General features: G+C 41.6%; 1 protein-coding gene across 6 annotated transcripts in view; it reads left to right on the top strand.

Annotated features, from left to right (window-relative positions):
* Positions 1–19,917, top strand: part of ccdc102a (coiled-coil domain containing 102A) — a 186,031-nt gene that overhangs the window by 15,517 nt on the left and 150,597 nt on the right. For 2 of the 6 annotated variants that reach the window (XM_048605635.1, XM_048605636.1), the window contains one exon: positions 18,673–18,764. The exons of the other annotated variants lie outside the window; for them this stretch is intronic. The gene's annotated coding sequence lies outside the window, so the exon portion shown is untranslated. The remainder of the gene's footprint in view (positions 1–18,672; positions 18,765–19,917) is intronic. 6 annotated transcript variants of the gene reach the window in all.

The raw sequence follows: 19,917 nt of genomic DNA, 5'->3' as shown, positions 1-19,917 counted from the left end.
CCCTGCCTGTCCACTGAATAGAACTTCTGTGAATGGAAGGGGTATGGGTCTGCACTCAGGGCTAGGTTGTCTTAGTCACCACATATCCTCACGCGCCATCTAAGACTAGAACAATGGGAGTGGCCCATTTACTGATGGTCCCTGGTTCCAACACTCCCAGATTCACCAACCTGTTTCAGTACCACCTCCAATTTTGGCCAGATGGTGTATGTACCAGACGTTACTTCTGACTCCTAGGATGAGCCTCTGGCTTCAGCTGAAAGTTAATTTTGACTCTTTTCATTTTCCCCAGTGTTCCTGTGAATACATCTTTGTATTCTTTGCAAGAATCTCTAGCAAACACGTTTGAGTCGGCCACCTATTAACCACTCCTTAGTTCAACTTTAATTTTTATCAGCAGAAGCATCTGAATAATGCATGGAATTTGCTTTTCACTACTGAAGTGGCAATTCTGCACATTCACCCTGTACTGCCAGAATGTTTAACTGAAACTCCGAGTCTGAGCCTTCTGCTTCTCCTGCAGACCTGGCTGACAGCATGTACCTTATGCCTTGGCCTCGGGGTTGTTTCTTTCTGACTCCCCTTCTCTTGTTTGGGTTGTACCTGGCCATTTTCAGGCAATATTACCCATTCGCTTAGACCAGTGGCAGTGGGCTTCTCGAGTCCAACATGACTCCTTGTGGCCATTGTTGCCATATTAGCATTCTACAGTTGATAATGCGGTCTATTGTAGTGGAAACTTGTGATGAACCTGGGCATTGTCAATCAGCAGGGATGCTTTGCTGGGGTGGCCAACTCCATCGAGGTAGCAATTTTGAAAGCTGCCTTGAAATCCAGGTCTGTCCTCTGCAGATGGCTTCATGTCAGAGGCCACTAACCAAATGGGTCCTGCAAGACATCTTGGAACAACCCCCCTGCCAAATTCACATTGTGGCCACCTTGGAGAGGTTAGTGGAACAGATTGGGCAACGGACTCTTCTTCATGCTGTACCCGTTTGTAAAAATGGAAATATTCTAAGATGATCAGTGGCTTGGTTGCAAAATAATTTACTAACACTTCGCGTAACTCTTAGAATGTGTTCTCCGTGGGTTTCTCTGATTACACTAGACTCCTTAGAATTGTGAAGGTATTGCTGTCAATGTTACTGAAGAGAACCAGTGCCATGATTTCCTCAGCCACTTGCTTCTCCTTTTTAAGAATGAATTAAAGCATTGTGTGTTAAGTGCAATTTTCTGACTCTTCATCAAACGGCCCTCATGTCCAAATGGTCCACCGTTGTGATTTCCTGCTGGTAGGAAGTTTTTGTGCCACTCAAACCTAGTCGCCATTCTCAGCCAGCGTTCCCTTGGTGAATTCTCTCAATGTTGGCTGCTCCTTCAATGGCTGTGCTGCCGTACTTTTGCTCCTTAGCATCACCTGCAGTCCGGCTCTCCCCTTGACTGCTCTCTGTGACTTCCGTCAGCTCCTGGATGTGTACTCTTCTTTAGCCCCTCTCGACTGCTGCTTTCAGCCCATCCCCCACAGTGAGTACCTTCTTTTCTGGTGTCAACCACAGCCCAAGTTTCCTTGCAACAGCTTCCCTCGACATTACCACCTTCATCTCACGCTGTACCCGAGGTCCAGGCGACCTGCAGAAACGAAGAATAGCGTATGCGCATAGTTGGTGGACTGGATCACACTTTTTTGTTGTTATTAGTTATGTTGGTGCTTCCTTTGGAAATACAAATTGTATATCATGGTAGATGTGAACGTGAACGCTTTCTTGACTATGTTAACACCTCCACAGCTGGTTCTACACTGGACTCAAGCTCTGTCCCTCCTGGTCACCTGATCAGCTCCCTTCAAGGAACAGAACCGTCAACTGCCTACATAACAAGATGGGCCAGTATTTTTAATTGTTCAACAAAATTACAATTGGTCCTTTTAAAATTGCTGAAAACCCTCAAATACATTCCAAATATTCTTAAAACTGATTACAGATCTCAAAGGTGCTTTAAAGGAATCTCAAATTTTCCTTACTGTATTGCTTCTGGATCAAGGGTTGCAACAGTTATGATGCGCTGTCCAGTTTCCTGCAGTTACAGAATGCCTTTAGATGGTCATCCCAGATGCTATGGAGCTGGATGGGAAAATTAGGATGGGTGATTTTCAAAAATAGACTTTAAAGATGCAAAGAGAAGTTATCAGGTGGTGGTTTAAGGCAGACAGTGGGGTAAGTCTGCTAATCTGTGTAATAGACTTGAATTAGCTGAGTTTGAGGAGCAACGCACACTGAACTAGAGGCAGATGACCAAAAGACATGGCCTGGTATGCTGAAGAGGTGTAGGCTTGAGAGGTAAACCGGTCTAGAATCGGTCAGGGACGTGGAGATGTAAATTGTTGCATGGAGGACGAAGAAAAATTCATGTGAGAATTTAAGGGATGGGTAAACAGTCCAGGTGAAAGGGTGGAGTTTTTGGAGAGTGGAACCTAGAAGGCCTGCAAACAATTTGTAGAAGTCTATTCTAAGTATATTTAAAGCCTGACTGAGGATTTCAGCAAAGAATGAGGTCAGAGCTGAGGCAAGTATTGTTGGAGAAGCGAAAGAAACAGATGCAGCCTTTAATGATGGAAGATCAGTTCTGATAAGAACAGGATGCTGAACTTCAGCACCATCTGTTCAGTCTGAGTGAGCAGCAGGGGAGAGAGGGGGACTGTCCGGCCATTGTACTGGGAGTTTGCTGAACAAGTCTTTTTTAAGTCTTTCTACGATTCATTTGTAAGAAAGTGAATCTTAGCCTCGACATGATATTAACCTGGACTCTATCCAATAGATGTTGTTCTGGAGTCCATGGTGAAGAGATTGTATCTTCACACACACAGTTCAAATTTTTTGGAAGCATGAGTTAACTTCGTAGATTGTAGAAGTTATGTTTTTCACTGAAATCTGTTGTGCATTTGCATGAAAGCAATAAATCAGTCATTTATTCTTGTAACATACTTTTGTTACACTTTAGTGTGGCTGCATAAAATGGCAAGAATATTGTACATCCGGACTGACATCTGCATTTTGCATAATCTTATGGGAGTACCAAGAGATTGACCAATAAAGAGTTCCTTTTCCGTTCACATTTTCGGAAAAATGAAATTTAGTTATTTGGGAATATAAAAAAAAAGTCAAATATTTTACAAATGGGAGATCTGGAAAATGATAGAGCAGTCAAAATAAACTTGCAGGAACTGACAGAGGAGAAAGATTAGAAAAGGATGCGAGGGGCAACTTTTTCACACGGTGATTCATTATGTGGAATGAACTGCCAGAGGATGTGGTGGATGCAAGTACAGTTTACAACATTCAAAGACATTTCGTCGGGTACATGAATAGGAAGAGTTTAGAAGGATTTAGGCCAAACAGACTAGTTTAGTTTGGGATTATGGTCTGCATGGACTGGTTGGATTGAAGAATCCGTTTCTGTGCTATGACTCTATGACCTTGGAGTGCATGTCCACTTGTCCCTTAACATATCAGGACAGGTGGATATAGTGCTTAAAAAGGCGTATGGTATACTTGCCTTCATTAACAGGAGCATTGAGTTTAATAGCAGGGAAGTTATGCTTGAACTATATAAAACAGTTAGACCAAAGCCAGAGCATTGTGTGTAGTTCTGGAATCCACATTTTAAGAGGGATGTGATCGGTCTGGAGAGGGTGTAGGTGTGATTTACCAGGATGTTGCCTGGGCTGGCGGGTTTCAGCTATGAAGAGAATTACGTAAGCTGCGGTTGTTTTCTACTAGAGCAGAGACGTTTAAGGGGAATATGATTGAGATGCACAAAATTAGGTGGGGCACAGATAAGGTCATACAGCAAAGACAAAGTGGACTAAAGGACGTGTTTAAATGCTGACCAACAAACACCAAACTATGTAGGATTACTGCAGATGTTGAAATCTGTACTGAAAACAACAAATGCTGTACATCACAGCGGGTCAGACTGCATCCATGGAGAGAGAGTAAGCTAACGTTTCAAGTTGACTCTTCATGAGCTCTGAAGAACCTGTCTCCATGGATGCTGTCTGACCCACTGTGATCACCAGCATTTTTGTTTTCACAACACCAAACTGCTCATTTACCTGCATTAGGTCCATACCTTACTATGTCCAGGCATTTTAAGTGCTTGTCCAGATGTGTCTTAAATTTTATAAGAGTATTGCCTCCACCATCCTCTGAGGCAGCACATTCTATAATTCTCCCATGCTCTGGGTGAAAGTATTTTTCCTCAGATCCCTCTAAACCACTGAGTCCTTAACCTTAAACACGTCTACCATGGGGAAAAGATTCCTGCAGTCCACCCTATCTATTCATTACTGTATTTTTGCTTCAACCTATTGGGGGAACATCCTCTCAGTGTCTGTACATGATTTGTGTACTCGACTTCAGTCATCCTTAGTTGCAGTATTTTCGTCTGGCGAGCGCGCTGTCCCAGTTGCAGTAGATTCTGATCAGGGCAATCTTATCTTCGTTGTTTTACGGGTCGCAATCACTTTCTGTCTGGATGCCACTGACTTTCTCATGCTGTCAATGATATTTGTTTGGAACAGTGGAAATGCAAAATGCCGCATGCAATGATCCAAATCTCTTAAATAATATCCAGAAGATGGTCAGATAACTACTATCATCTGGCTTCACTTGCAAGTAATTATCCTTTATATCAAGATCAGCGAAGACATTTGTCTTAATGTTTTCACCGAAATGTTTTTCAATGACCAGCGTGAGGTAGTGAGATCTCGTCAAAACTTTACTGAGATATTCTGAAGCTATTCGGACACTGTTTTCCAGGTTCTGTCACTGACAATGTGCACTGCTTATCCAATCTGCGCAAGTTGTGACTTTTTTTGATTACTGTCCTCTTTTTTTTCAGCTCCTCTATCTTTTCTTGTATGGCCGGACTTGAGGGAAATATCTTTCTAATTTGTCATGATCTATTCTGTAAGCCTTGGCTTAATGTCGTGCAAAACACAGCACATCTCGTCTGGCATGTGAAGTGTTCGAAGACCGAGCTTTTGACTGATTTCAGCTGAGCATTGCGTCTCCTGTGTATTAGATGGCATTCACCCTCTGGAACTGAAGATCTTCTTTCTTCCATCACTTGTATTGTGTTCTCGGTCAGCTCAGCTAGTGGTCTTGGAGTGAGTGTCATTCTAGCACAGGGCCTCAACTTCACCTGCTTTACTTTTTGGTCACCTTGAGCAACTTCCCACAGGTCTTCAAAGCCTGAAATCACGCAAATAGCGTGACTGTCTGATAAACACTTCGCATTCACTTATGACTTCCTTCTGTAGCCCTTCTTCTGACAGAAGAGATCTTTTACTTTGAGACTTGATGCCCACCTGTTCTAGCATATCGACTAATGCTTCAGAATTGTCATCTGACATCCCTTCAGCACTCATCTTTACCGGCTTGCTTTTTCTCTTCCCAGCACAACAGTTGCATGTGAGGTTGTGCTGCTTCTTGAATTAGAGCACTGGATATGTTTGTTTTCTTGCTTTTTTTGGGGACACAACAATATTTGCATCCAGTAATCTGTCCTTGATTTTGCTGCAGGCCCTTTTGTAAACAGTCCTGACGACTTGGACTGCCTTTAATCAGTCCCCATCTTCCCCCCAAGATCATTGGCAATTTGATGTTGGATCACTGGCAAGTTTCTTGTTGTCCATCCCTAATTGCCCTTGAACTAAGTGGCTCGCAGAAGGCAGTTAAGAGTTGACCACATTGTTGTGGGTCTGGAGTCAGTATAGGCCAAAGCAGGTCATAATGGCAGTTTCCTCCCCTAAGGGATATTGGCAAGATTTGACAATTAATGATAGTTGTCTTGGTCACCATTTGAGATTTTTTAAATTGAATTTAAATCCCACCAGCTTTATTTGTGGAATTTGAACATATGACCCCAGTGCATTTACCTTTTATACCTTTAGTGCCTTGAGAATGAGTTTCTCTTCTCTGAACGGATGTGATCTCTCAGGACCTCTTCTTCCTCAGACAATCCTCTGTTGAGGTCATCGTTCAGTTACCCAAAATCGGAATAATGTTGTGCAGTTTCATACTATGAGGTTCAAATTGGATTCATGTCCTGTAACAGTTTACAAGTCTGGCTTTTCTGTTTCTCGGTTAGGGTCTAGGGTTAAATACAACTTGTTTCAGTCTTTCCAAGCACTGACAGCAGAACTGTTAATTTTATTTGTTCAGGTTTCTTGTTTGATTTTTGACAGAAATAAAATCAAGTCTCCAGCGACCTTGATGTTGCAAGATATCCGGTCATGACAGTGCAAATCTTTGTTAGCACTGCTGTTCTGTCACCTGCAGGTAGCTGATTCTAGGGCAGTACAAAGTTGTGGGTAGAAGCTTCCTTTTGAGACTATATGAAATAGGAGCGGGAGGTTCAGCACCTTGACTCTGCTGTACCATTAATAGGCTGATCAGATTTTCCTTATGTCCGCTTTCCTGCCCTTTGCCTGTAACTCTTGATTCATCTACTGATCAAACATCTGTCTATCCCAGCCTTAAATATATACACAAAGATTTTGCCCCCACTGTGTTTGGAATTCCTTGCTACGGACTCAGAAGAAATTCTTTCTCATTTCAGTATGAAATTGGCACCCCTTAATTCTGGGACTGTGCCCTCTGGCCCTAGACTCTCCCAAGACACTCCTTTGCAGCTCCATTCTTCGTCCTCCAAGCCATACAGCACATAAGAGACCTTTTGGCCCATCAAGTCTGCACTAATCTATCTATCTATTCTACTCCCATTTCTAGCAAACTAATGCCTTAATCTGGCCAAGACAAAACCTATACTGAGGCTAAGAGAACAAGGTGTAGAACTGGATGAACACAGCACGCCAGGAAGAATCAGACAAGCAGGAAAGCTGACGTTTCGGGTCTGGACCCTTCAGATTTCTGAAGAAGGGTCCAGACCAGAAACGTCAGCTTTCCAGTTCCTCTGCTGCCTGGCCTGGTGTGTTCATCCTGCTCTACAGCTTGTTATCTTAAAATCCAGCATCGGCTGTTCCCACTATCTCTATACTGAAGCTGTTCTTTGCAGCTGTGCCAAATGTTTGAGTAGCTTGTTCCCATCTCCAGCTTCTACCAAAATCTACCCAAGGGATGCTAGGAGCCCACACCTCTTAGGACTTTACCCTCTCCACGCTAAGCAGAACAAGACTCTTGGCAACAATAATGGCAGCTCCATATCAGTGATTCAGTAGCTAAATGTGATTGCTCCTCATTTACAGCAGTTGACCAGTTGTCCTCAATTAGTCTGACATCAGTTCTGAGTACATGGCAGGCTTATCCAGGCGCTACCCCTGACATTGTGTTCTTCATGCCACGACCTGGACATCCTGAACTAGCCTGGTGAGGCCTTTTAACCAACCTGACAATTAACTCAACAGCTGCTAAATTGGAGGGGTACTGGTCCTCAAATGATGGGCCCCACCCTCCTGTTGACCTCTTATTCTATAGGCACTAGGAACAAATGGCTACCCTCTGGCAATATAATTTTCATTCATGCTTACATTCCTTCCCAGCCCCTCTGAGAAACCCAACCTGGAGAGTCTGCACAAATGTTGATTGAATGAGCAGGATAAAATAAGTAGATGGAGTATATTAAGGAGATTTGAGGATAACCACTTGGTCAGAAGAACAGAAAAACGATGTGCTATTTAAATGAAACACTTTCAAAATGCTGCAATGAAGAAGGATCCGTCTGTCTTCATACATGACATACAGAACGGCATTGGTGAGACTGTACTTGTGAGAATACTGTGCACAGTTCTGGTCTTTTCTTCTGTGTTAATTCACAGGGTGTGGGCAGTTAGGTTGGCATTCATCATCTATCCCTAATTAAGAGTCAACCACATTACTGTGGATCTGGAGTCAAATGTAGACCAGACTAGGTAAGGATGGCAGATTTCCTTTCCTAAAGGATATTAGTGAACCAAATAGGTTTTTATCCCGACAATTGTCAATGATTGCACAATCATCATGAGGCTCTTAATTCCAGATCATTACTGAATTCAAATCCCACTATCTGCCATGGTAGGATTCAAACGTGGATCCCAAGAACGTTTTCTGAGTCCTTAGGTTCATAATTTTGTGATAATGCCTGTAGGTCATCTATATAAGGGTATAACGTTTGGAAACATTTCAGAGCAGGTCCACTCAATTGATTTCTGCGATGAAGAGCTTGTCATATGAGGAATGGTTGTACCAGTTGCATCTATTTTCATGAATGAAAAATGATCTTATTGAAATAAGATTGATGGAGCTTGACAGGGTGGATGCTGAGAGAATGTTTTCCCCTCAGGAATCTAGAGGTGGTAACACTTTCTGAGATAGGGATATGGAGATGAGGAAGAATAATTTTGTCTCAGATGGTTGGTAACTTTTTGAATTCTCTACCCCAAAGTTCTATGGAAGCTGATCATGGAATCTATTCAAGGGCAAGATGGATAGATTTTTGAACTGGGGAGTTATCTGTTGTAATAGCAGACAGCAAAGTGAAGCTGAGTCCTTAATTAGATATGTCATGGTCTTATTGACTGATGGAGCAGGTTTGAGAGGCTGAATAGTCAACACCTGTTCCTATTTCTTATGTTTCGGGTCTGGTGACCCTTCCTCAGAACCAACATAGTCATTTCCAAAACAGTTCTGAGGAAGGGTCACCGGACCCGAAACGTTAACTCTGTTTTCTCCTCCACAGATGCTGCCAGACTTGCTGAGCTTTGCCAGAAACTTTGTTTTTGTTCCTGATTTACAGCATCCGCAGTTCTTTTGGTTCCTATTTATGTTCTTGATAAAGCAGAGGGAAAACTCGGTAAAGCTGGCAAACAGCGCCTGCTGATCCAAATCATCTATATATTTTCAGTATGGAAGTCCAACTGTTACTGTTTTTGTTCCCTCTGGAGTGACAATTTTACCTCATCTGAGGGTATGAGGACTGTTTATTGTGCTAACCTCTTGTTCATTGCTGTTCCCTGTAATAGACAAATCTATATTTACAAGACATGATGTGTGTAAAGTTCAGATAAGACAATATGAATTTGTCCCTCTGAATCCAAGAAAATGGCAGCAGGAAAAGGCCAACAGGTCTCTTTAGCTGAACCATATGTGAAACTACCTGTATGATGGACACAGTATACCCTCATCTACTGGGATAACAAAGTAAAGAATTGCAGATGCTGACAGATCTGCAACAAAACAGAAATTACCGGAGAAACTTGTCAGGTCTGACAGCATCTGTAGGAAGAAAGCAGAGTTAACATTTTGAGTCCAGTGACTGTCAGAACTAGGAGAACCAGAACTCATCTACTGGGAGTCAGTTTGTAATTTATGGGAGAAATGAAATGACATCATTCAGCTCTGATTGTAATAGCTGGTGGGGAAGAATAAATCAGGTGATAATGAGGGCCAGTTTTATATGAAAAAAACAGTACATTAATCATGATGACCTTAGTCTTTGTGCAAGTTGAGAAAAACAAATTGGCAGAGGTGGTGATGTGGAAGAATTTGTTGTGTTTGGGATAGTTTGGCAACAATTTATTGTAGATACAAAGAGATCAGGCCATTTTGGACCTGAGAATGGGTAATGAGAGAGGTTTGCTGAGTGCTCTCAGGGTAAATGATCCCATAGGGAACAGTGATCATAAAATGCTAGAATTTAGTATTCAGTTTTAGACTGAGAAATGTGGGTCAGACACAACTGTGCCTTATTTAAGAGGGAAATTATGTAGGCATGAGGGCAGAGCTAGCTGGAGAGGTCTGGGAAAGGAGTTCAGATAAGACATTTGAGGCATTATCGCAGATTATTAATAAAGTAGTTTATGACTTTTGAAAAATATACTGAGTGATGAAAAAGGATTCTAGGAACAAGATAAATTAACCTTGATTAACCATGCAAGTTCAGGACAGCATCAAATTGGGGGAAAAAAAAAATCATAAGGTGGCAAAAAGTAGTGGTAAGCCAGAGTTAGGAAAGATTTAAAAACCAACAGTAGAGGAGATAAACTTGAAAGTAACATCAAAATGCACAGCAGGAGTATCTTCAAATATTTAAAAAGGAAGAGAGAGGCCAGAGTTAACACTGGCCCTTTTAAAGAGCAAAGTTGGGGAAATAATAATGAAGTAGGAAATAACAGCGGAATTGAACAGATAATTTGCATTAGTCATCATGATAAAAGGTACTAATGACCTTCCAAGAATACTAAATAATCAAGGGACCAAATGGGGAGAGAATACAACAACTACCTCTGGAGAAAAATCCTTAGGAAACTAATGGGACTAAAAGCCAATAGGTCCACTAGATTTAATGGGTTGTGTCCTTGGATTCTAAAGGAAGTAACTACAGAGCTATTGGGTGAATATATCTTCCAAATTTGCTTACAAATTTCAGGAAATAATTTGAGATACAAGCAGCATAGACAAAAGGGAACGAGTAGATGTGATGTATTTGGATTTCCAAAAGGTGTATGATAAGGGTAGTCAATTTGTGAAATCCCTCGCTGTAGAGGAATGTTGAGACTGGGTCATTAGGAGCGTTCAAGGCTGAAGTACATTTTCAATCAGTCAGGGAATCAAGGACTGTGTGGGGGTGGGGAAGCAGGAAGTGAAGTTGTGGATTCAGATCAGCCATGATCGCGTTGTATGGCAGAATAGCCTGCTGCTGCTCCTTCATTGTATGGTGATATAACTTTAGATCCATATATAGGAGTCCTAGTCGACCGTAAATGTGTGAGAATGGTGTACCAGTTGGCATAGGTCACCTGGGCAATAGTGTTGGTGTCAGAACGTTCTGGAGCATGCAGATGGACTGCTGTAGAAGGAGAAGGATAAACTCAAAGCATTTTCAAGTGCAGAAAAATTAATATCTGAAAGTCAAATATATATAGTTTAGATAGGAATGCATCTGGTTTGCAAAGTATGCAGTTTTTATCTTGGTTTGATATTTGTGGTTTTTTTCTTTTGAATTTTAGGAATGAAGACTCCAACTATTCAAGTTCAATGCATGTATTCAGTTTCGTTAGTTCAGACATACTCTTGTGATTAAAGATTAGGTTGAAGAATGCAGCTATGTTATTTGGTTGCATTATCTATCAACAAGTGAGCACGTGAGTCCATCTGTACAGCTGTGAAGATATGCAAAAGCAGGTGGAGAACTTGTCAGAACAAGAGCTTGTTATGCTTGGAGCGTGACAGTCAAAGAATTTCTCTTTCTGTTCAGAGATATAGGGCAAACCATTAGAAACCAACATGCTGCTTGTCAGTAGTAATGTTCCAGGTAATTGATGAGAAGAACTGGAGGCACCTTATGTCCTCAAAGGCATCAATGTACTTCATGGCTTTAATGAATAATTTTTGAAATGCATTTATTTGTTACATAGACAAGCATACATTTAAAATAAGGCATTCATTTCTCTGTCCACAAGCAACAAAATTGTTATAATTTAATTTCATTTAAAACACAGCTCAATTCCCTTTGCCATGTTCCAGGCAACAGTAAAATTTCAAAGACATTATTTTGAAAAAGCACAGTAGGGTTGTCATTGTGCCATTATTTATGATTTAAGCTGAAAGCTTGCAGTTCTGTGCACATTTTACTGCTGGCCAGTCCAGGGCTTCCCAACAATGCTATGTTGCTGGGGAGGGGACTGTAGGGTAGCGTGGTGGGAAGTATCAGGGTACCGTTGCAAATTCATTGAGTCTACTCTGTTATTCTGAGAGATCATGGCCAAATTTCTGCACCACCTGTTTTTCCCAACCCATCCTGCATCTTCAATAATGAAACATTTCACATTTTCTCAGAAAATTTTGCATTTCAACAGTTCTTCGCAGAACCTCCGGCTACCCACATGTGCTTCTGCAGCCAATGAGCTACATTTTTCAAGTGTAGTTGCTGTTGTCATGTAATCGGCTCTAAACTTTTATCCCAATGCACTCTGACCTGGGGAAACAAATCCCACCCTGTCAAGCTCTTTAAATATTTTATATATCTCAAGATTAATTTCCTTTATCCCATGGAGAAGAAAGTAACACACTCACTTTTTTTACTTGATCCCTCCTTTTGCCCTGGGAAAGTACAATGCAAATTAAACCATCCTATTCCCAGAATCATCACAAAAGTTCAAAAATTTAAACTAGTATGAAGATTTTCTCAATTTACCTCAGTTTTGAACACAGTTTGACAGAAAGCACAGATCAGTTTGTGTATTTAATGAGAATTACTATATTTATTACAAATTTTAATGACAGATGAACATTTATGAACAAATATAACTCTACTAGTTAAAACTGTAACCCATTCATAAACTCCCATCTACACATGCATACAGACAGACATAAGACAACGTGGGTTTCAGTAGCCCCTGCCCATATTGTCTGTTGAGACATTTCCTTTTCTGACCAGAATGCTTCTGTTCGATATTCCTTCACATGATTGTAGGAGTCGTATTGTGACTGGTTCACACTTTTGAAGGACTCTGAATTATTAAATGATAGTCCCAGTTTACAGCACCTGATGACAAAAATACGCACTGTTTTCAGGCTTGGGATGCTTTTTACTGCAGAGATTAAAAGAAAGCCCTCTTTCTCCTGCAGAGTTCTGAGTTTCTGACCGAAATATTCACCCATAAGCTGTTTGGCTACCCAGGAGTCAATCATACCATTGTTAGATGGCAGGATGCCCAATGTCATTGGCTAGTGAAATGGTGACCAGCTATCGATTAGTTACTTATTGCCAGCCAATTCCACATTTGTGGACTTCTTTTCCATTGAGATTTGATTTCACGAAGTTTTATATATATATCTGTTGTGAATTTTGAATTATTTCCTTTTTATGTTGGCATCGCTTATCTCATGTTAAGCGAGTGGGCAAAAACTTGGGAGATGGAATCAAATGGGAGGTTATAGCCTTTGGCAAGAAGAATAGAGGGGTTGAATATTATTTAAATGGAGATGGCGAGCAGAAAGCTACGACACAGGTTTTGGGAGTCCTTCTCAATGAAACACCAAAAGCTAGCATCCTAGTTCAGTGGCAAAGACAATGTTCTCTGTTGTTTCAGAGAATGGAGTAGCAAAGTAGAGAGGTTTTGCTAAAACTGTCAAAGGTACACATCAGACTAAAGCTGCAATACTGTGAGCTGTTTTGGTCTGCTTATGTAAGAAAAGATATACTTACATTGGAGGATGTCCAGAGAAAGTTCACTAAGTTGATATCAGGTATAGAAGAACTGTCATATGAGGACAGTTTGAATAAGTTGGGCATGTACTTTATTGAAATTTTAGAATGAGGCTCAACATTATTGAAGCATATAAGATTCTTCAGTGTCTTGACAGGACAGTTGCAGAAAGGTTGCCCTCCACCCTCTTGGATAGTCTAGAACCAGACAGCATAATTATCAGAATAAGAATATGTCTACATGGACTTTATTAAAGCATTTGACAAGGTCTGTCATGGTAGGCTGGTACAGAAGATTAAGTCACGTGATCCACAGTGAGTTAGCAAAATGTATGCAAAATTGGTTTGGTCATGGAACACACGGTAGTTGCAGAAAGGTATTTTCTGAATGGAGGTCTGTGACTAGTGGTCACAGCATCTGTGATGGGACCTCTGTTTATGATTCTGATGAATATGTAAGTAATGGGTGGAGTTATGCATAGTGAGGAAGGTTATCAAAGGATGCAGCACAATACAGATCAGTTGGACAGGGTAGCAAAGCATGTTTTTACTATGTTTACCTTTATTGGTTAGTTTAGTGAGTATTGGAGCTGGGAGGTCATGCTATGGCTGTACAGGGCATCGATTAGGCCTTTTTTGGAATACTGCATGCAGTTCTGGTCTTTCTGCTTTCGGAAGGATGTTGTGAAACTTGAAAGGGTTCAGAAAAGATCTACAAGGATGTTGCCAGGGTTGGAGGGTTTGAGCTATAGGGAAAGCCTGAGTAAGCTGGGGCTATTTTCCCTGGAGCATTGGAGGTTGAGGGTGACTTTATAGAAGTTTATAAAATCATGAGACCCATGTTTCTGGTAAATAGGTCTTTTCCTCAGAGTAGGGGAGTCCAAAATTAGATGGCTTAGTTTTAAGGCGCGAGGGGAAAGATGTAAAAGGGACCTAAGAGGCAGCTTTTTCAGAGTGGTGCATGTGTGGAATGAGCTGTCAGATGAAGTGCTGGAGACTGGTACAATCACAGCATTTAAAAGGCACGTGGATGAGTATATGAAGAGGAAGGGTTTAGAGGAATACAGGTCAAATGCTGGCAAATGGGACTCGATTTATTTAGGATATCTGGCCAGCATGGACGAGTTGGACCAATAGGGTCTGTTTCCGTGCTGTGCATCTCTGACTCCATAAATGGTAGATGGGGCTTAATCTGGACAAATAGAAGAGGAAAGTATATAGTAATTTGTAGGACCTCTGTATCAATATATGGAGGGATTTTGGTGTCTAAACCCATAGCTCCCTTAAAGTGGCAACATAAGTGGATGAAGTGGTAAAGAAGACACATGGACGTACTTGTCCCCATCAGTAGGGGGGCATTGCGTTTTAAAGTTGATAAGTCGTGTTGCAGCCGTTTAAGGCACTGGTTAGGCCACAGTATTGTGTGCAGTTCTGGTCACTGAACTACAGGAAGGACATGGAGGCTTTGAATGGGGTGTGAACAAGGTTTACTGGATATTGTCTGGATTGGAGTGTATTAGCTATAAGGAGATGTTGGAAAAACATGGCTTGTTTTCACTAGTATGTCCGAACCTGAGGGACAACCTGATAGATATATTTAATATTACAAGAGGCATGGATAGGGTGGAAATGTCAAATAGAGGAATAGGTTAATAGTGAGAAGGGAAAAGTTTAAAGCAGATAGCATGAGGAAAATCTTATGTAGGGTGATAGGTATCTGGAACATGCTTCCAGGGGATGTGGTAGAAGCAGATACTAAAACCATGTTTAAGAGGCGTTTGGACAGACATGTGAACAGGCAGGGAATAAAGTGATATACCAAGTGCTGACAGATGAGATTATTTCAGAATGGCATCATAGTTAGCAAAAACATGGTGGGCTGAAGACCCTGTTCCTGTGCTGCACTGTTGTGTGTTCTAAGGGGTCCCACGTTTAATGTAGATGAGAAGGAATTTCTTGAGGGTAGTGCATCTGTGGAATTCTTTACCACAGGGCTGTTGGGGCTGGGTGGTTCAATGTATTCAAGACTGATTTTTAATCAGTAAGGGAATTGAGGTTTATAAGGGAAAAGGCAGGAAGGTGGAGTTAAAAATCAGCCATGACTCATTGAATGGCAGAGCAGACTTGCGGGCTGAATGGCCGTCTTCTGTTTCTGCGTCTTGTGGTGAGGAAATTACAATAATTAATCACTGGCAGCTGACACTTGTCCTTTCTGTTTTTTATATTTAGAAATGCCATATGCGCCTCTTGAAACTGGGCTGTTTTTGTCAGTGCTTTCAAACGAAAGAAAACCGTATGGTTTTTATTCTGCGGAGGCTGGGAGGATAGACTAAGTAAACCCATGGGCCTATAGTACAATATTGTCCGTTCTGCCCTCACTTGCTGCTCATTGCCATTAATGAGAAACCTCAGCAGATGTTTGGGGCTGTAATTTTGGTTTAAATCTGTGCACTCTGAGTGGTTCATGACTCCCAGAGCAGAAAACCTTGTATTGTTGTGCATCTGTTTCTGAACATCGTTTCAAGGGCCTTGCAATAAAAGCAGTTCAACCTGAAGTAAAGTGAATGTTGGATGAGACATCTATTGATCTGATTCACTGAAGGTTGGCATGAAGAAGGGGTGCGGTGGGGAGGGGGTGTTGGGGAGAGGTTGATTGAATTAATTTGTAACATTCTTTGCCAAATACTGCTGTTTTTAGTAGTGTGTGAGAAGAAGGCTGACCAAGTTGGTTTCATGTGTGGAAAAATAGATATTGCTGAGGGACTGGCCTTGAATTCCCAAAAAGAGCATCAGTAAGGCAAGTGTTGTAAAGGGGATACACTGGATGGCAACAAAACAGTGTTATTTAAGTGAGTTTCAGATGTTATATGAAATCATGCTGCATTTGAGATATCATGAAGAAATTGGCAAGTTATAATTTAGTTCGAACATGCATACTTAAAAGTTAGATTTGTCCACTTGCTGCTGTGATGCCAGTGACAGTGAACCTTCATATGTTTTGTCAAAATGTGAGGAAACTGATGAAATCTTTTGAGTAATTCCTGAAATTTTATACACATCATGCATTACATAGATTGACTGGGTCCCTTGGTGGTTTGTTCATACTTAACAGGATTAAATTAATGAGAAAAGTTAGCATTGCGGATACAGATACACAGCTGTTCGTTCTGAAATATTCCACAATAATAAAATGCAACTGGTGCCTCAAGTTTCAGATGCTAATGTTATGTGATATGATAGTGATCCATTCTGACTCTGAATTGATTAGTTGCATTCCTTTGCCATCCGTCCTCCCATAGACGAGGGTTCAATGAACCCTTTCTCATGGGCTGCATTGCTCAAGTTAAGTTATGGAATAAAGCCTCCGCATGTGGCTGGACAGTTTAATTGGTTTCTGACACACCAGCAGGCTACAGCCTCCACAGCAACCCCTCAAACTCGTGTTAGCAGCAGCTGAAATACAACATCACCATTCTGTCACACAGAATGAATGGTATTTCACCAAAATGAGATACTGGCTTGCCCTGTGCTTCAGTGAAACTTGAGATCTGGCTGTATTGTAGAGGGAAAGTCTTGGATAACAATTTTGCAAGTATATGCGCAGAGTTCAAGTGGGGTGTTTGGCTGTGCTGTTATGACCGTAAGAAGTAGGAGCAGGCCACCTTGAGTGTAATCTGTCAGACCATAAGATCATAGCTGATCTGAGAAGATTTTAACTCCTGCTCCTTGTCTGTGCCTTATAATACATGACTTCCTTGTCAAACAAAAATGTCTCTCACTTCACCTCGACTGACCCAGCTTCCACTGCTTTTTGGGGTAAAGAATTCCAAAGACTGACAATCCTCTGTAGAAATTCCTCCTTTCCACGGTCTTAAAGAATTCCAACCCCTTCGAATGAAGGCCACCATTCTTAATCATTTGCCATACCCGGGTGCTGACATTCTGTGATTCATGTACAAGGGCACTTCGAATTGAATGTTTTGCAATTGCCCTCTAATTAAATAATATTCTGCTTTTCTGTTTTTCCTGTTAAAGTGGACAATGGTGCGTTAGGCCACTCATTTAACCAATCCCCTTGCGGTCTCTGCATCCTCCTCTCAACTTGCTTCCTTATTTTTCTTTGTATTGTCAGTAATTTTAGCTACAATGCATCTGAGTTGTTAAAACAGATTTGTAAATAGTTGAGGACACTGATCTCCATGGCGCTACACTAGTTACTGTTTGACAACCCGAAAATGAATACAATTTCAGAACCAGAAAATATCCCTACTCTGCTTCCTCTCTGTTCACCGGTCTCTATCAATGTTAATACTGTACGTCACCCCCAACAATATAAACTTTGACCTGTGTTGTGAAATGTTTGTGGTAGCTTATCAAACTGTTACATCTACTGGTTCCCCTTTGCCAACTATTTGTTACATCCATAAAGTATTCTAACTTGTTGAAAATGATTTCCTTTCCACAAAACCCTGTTGGCTTTGGCTGATCGCAGTATGATTTCCTCAATGTCCTGTGGCTACCTCTTTGGGAAGATGTTCAATCAATGACAGACGTTAGATTAACTGGCCAGTAGAACAAAGAACAGCACAGGAACCTTTGGCCCACCAAGACCACGCCCACAAAGTTTCTAAACTAAATGCCTTTTGCCTCTGGTCTGTTTCCCTCTGTTCCTTGCGTATTCATATCTGTCGTGATGCCTCTTCACTGTTGCTAATGTATTTGCCTCCATCACCACCTCTGGCAGCATATTCCTGACACTTACCGCCCTTTTTTTCTAAATAAAAATAACTTGTCTTTCAGATCTCCTTTTACTTTAAACTTGTGTCCCCTAGTAACTGACTTTGGGGGGAAAAAGGACTGACTGCCCATTCTATCTATGCCTCTTATTTTAGTGAACTTCTATCAGGTCGCCTCTGAAAGCCTATGGTGGTCGTTGCAGTCTCTGAGCTTGTGACCCCAGTTAAGGTTGGAGATGAATATTGCCTGGCATTTGTGTAGCACAAATGTTACTTGCCACTTTTAAGCTCCAGCCTATGCAGGTCTCATTGCACTTGAACAAGAATTCTTCAGTATCAATAATGGAGTGTGATGGAATACTCCCCACTTGTCTGGATGAGTGCAGCTTCCATAACACTCAAACAGCTTGACACCATCCAGGACAAAGCAGCCTGCTTGTTTAATAGCAGCTCATCATTTCTGAATGAAAACCTTATCGAAAGGCTGGGATCACCGTTGAGGGGCTGTTAATGCATTCTTTGTGGAAAGCTGCGTTTATTTCAAATCTTTGGAAAGTTTGGATCATGTATGTATCTTTACTACTTTATCCCAAACCTACATTTAAAAACAGAGGCTCCTAACAGATTAGTGTCGAAATTATGTGCAGTAATTTTTCACAGCTAGGGTCATAACTATCTTCCTTTGTACTAGATGTGTTTGAAATTAACTTCATTCCAACCTCTCTCCCAGAAAAAATGTTTACTTCTCAGTTGAGAAAAGCCCAGGAATTTGGACACAACACAACGTGTGAAAGCTCGGGCTCTCGCTCCCGCTGAAAAATTGTAAGTGGTTTCAGTCAATCTTAGCTCTCATGGCAGTTGCGTGCTTATCCTGTATATGGAATCATTCACAGTGCAATGTCATAGCTTGTTAGTGTAACTGTAATAGTACCTCACATGTCTGCCCTTTCGCTAGAAGTTTTATAACAATCTGTCTGACTTGCCGTATTAAATATTGCACCATGAGCGCAGCCTGATGTTTTATGAACTCCTTAGAACAGTATGTTTCACACAGAACAACCAAAGGCTGTCCAGAATCCCTGCAGTGTGGAAGTAGGCCATTCGGCCCATTGAGTCCATACTGACCCTTCGAAGAGCATCCCACCAAAACACATCCCCCTACCCTGTCCTTGTAACCCTGCATTTCCAATGGGCAATTCACCTAAACCTGCACATCTTTGGACTGTGGGAGGAAACAATTACCCAGAGGAAACCCTTGCAGACACGGGGAGAATGTGCAAACTCTACACAGTCGCCTGAGGGTGGAATTGAACTCGAGTTGTTGGCACTGAGGCAGCAGTGCTAACTATTGAACAACTGTGCCGCCCTATGTTTTGCTTAGTCTAGTCTGTTATAATGTCAGTCATACAGCATGGAAACAGACCCTTTTGATCTAACTCTTCTGCGTTGACCAGACATCCCAACCTGACCTCATCCCATTTGCCAGCATTTGGCTCATATCTGTCAACCCTTCATATTTGTATACCTATCCACATGCCTTCTAAATGTTGTAGTTGTACCTACCTCCACCATTTTCCTCTGACAGCTCATTCCATACATGGCCCATGCTCTGCAAACAGTTGGTGGTTATATCCTATTAAAGTCGTTATGTTCCCTATTGTCTCGCTCCTGACCTCCTCACGAGTCACTTCAACAATATGCTTACTGCACTGATCCTACCCAATCTCCGCACAGTTCCTGCTTGCTATTCCTCACCCTGCCCACTTGCTGTCCAGCTCCCTTGCTCATTACCCCCTCTCCTGTTCCTCTCGAGGATTGTGGGAGTAGTTGCTGGGCAGAGGCCATCTTTGTTCATAAAGAATGCAGCGCAGCATTAAATGAGGAAGCACTGTCTTCTTCACAGCTTTCTACTCCTCCATTTCTAGAATTGGCTTTGAGCGGGCTACATGTGCTATTGGAAGTCCAAGGTTAGAAT

Source organism: Rhincodon typus, chromosome 15 (genome assembly GCF_021869965.1).
Source record: "Rhincodon typus isolate 14 chromosome 15, sRhiTyp1.1, whole genome shotgun sequence".
Lineage (NCBI taxonomy): Eukaryota > Metazoa > Chordata > Chondrichthyes > Orectolobiformes > Rhincodontidae > Rhincodon > Rhincodon typus.
The sequence above is the reverse complement of the archived record's forward strand: the minus strand, read 5'-3'. Positions and strand labels throughout refer to the sequence as shown.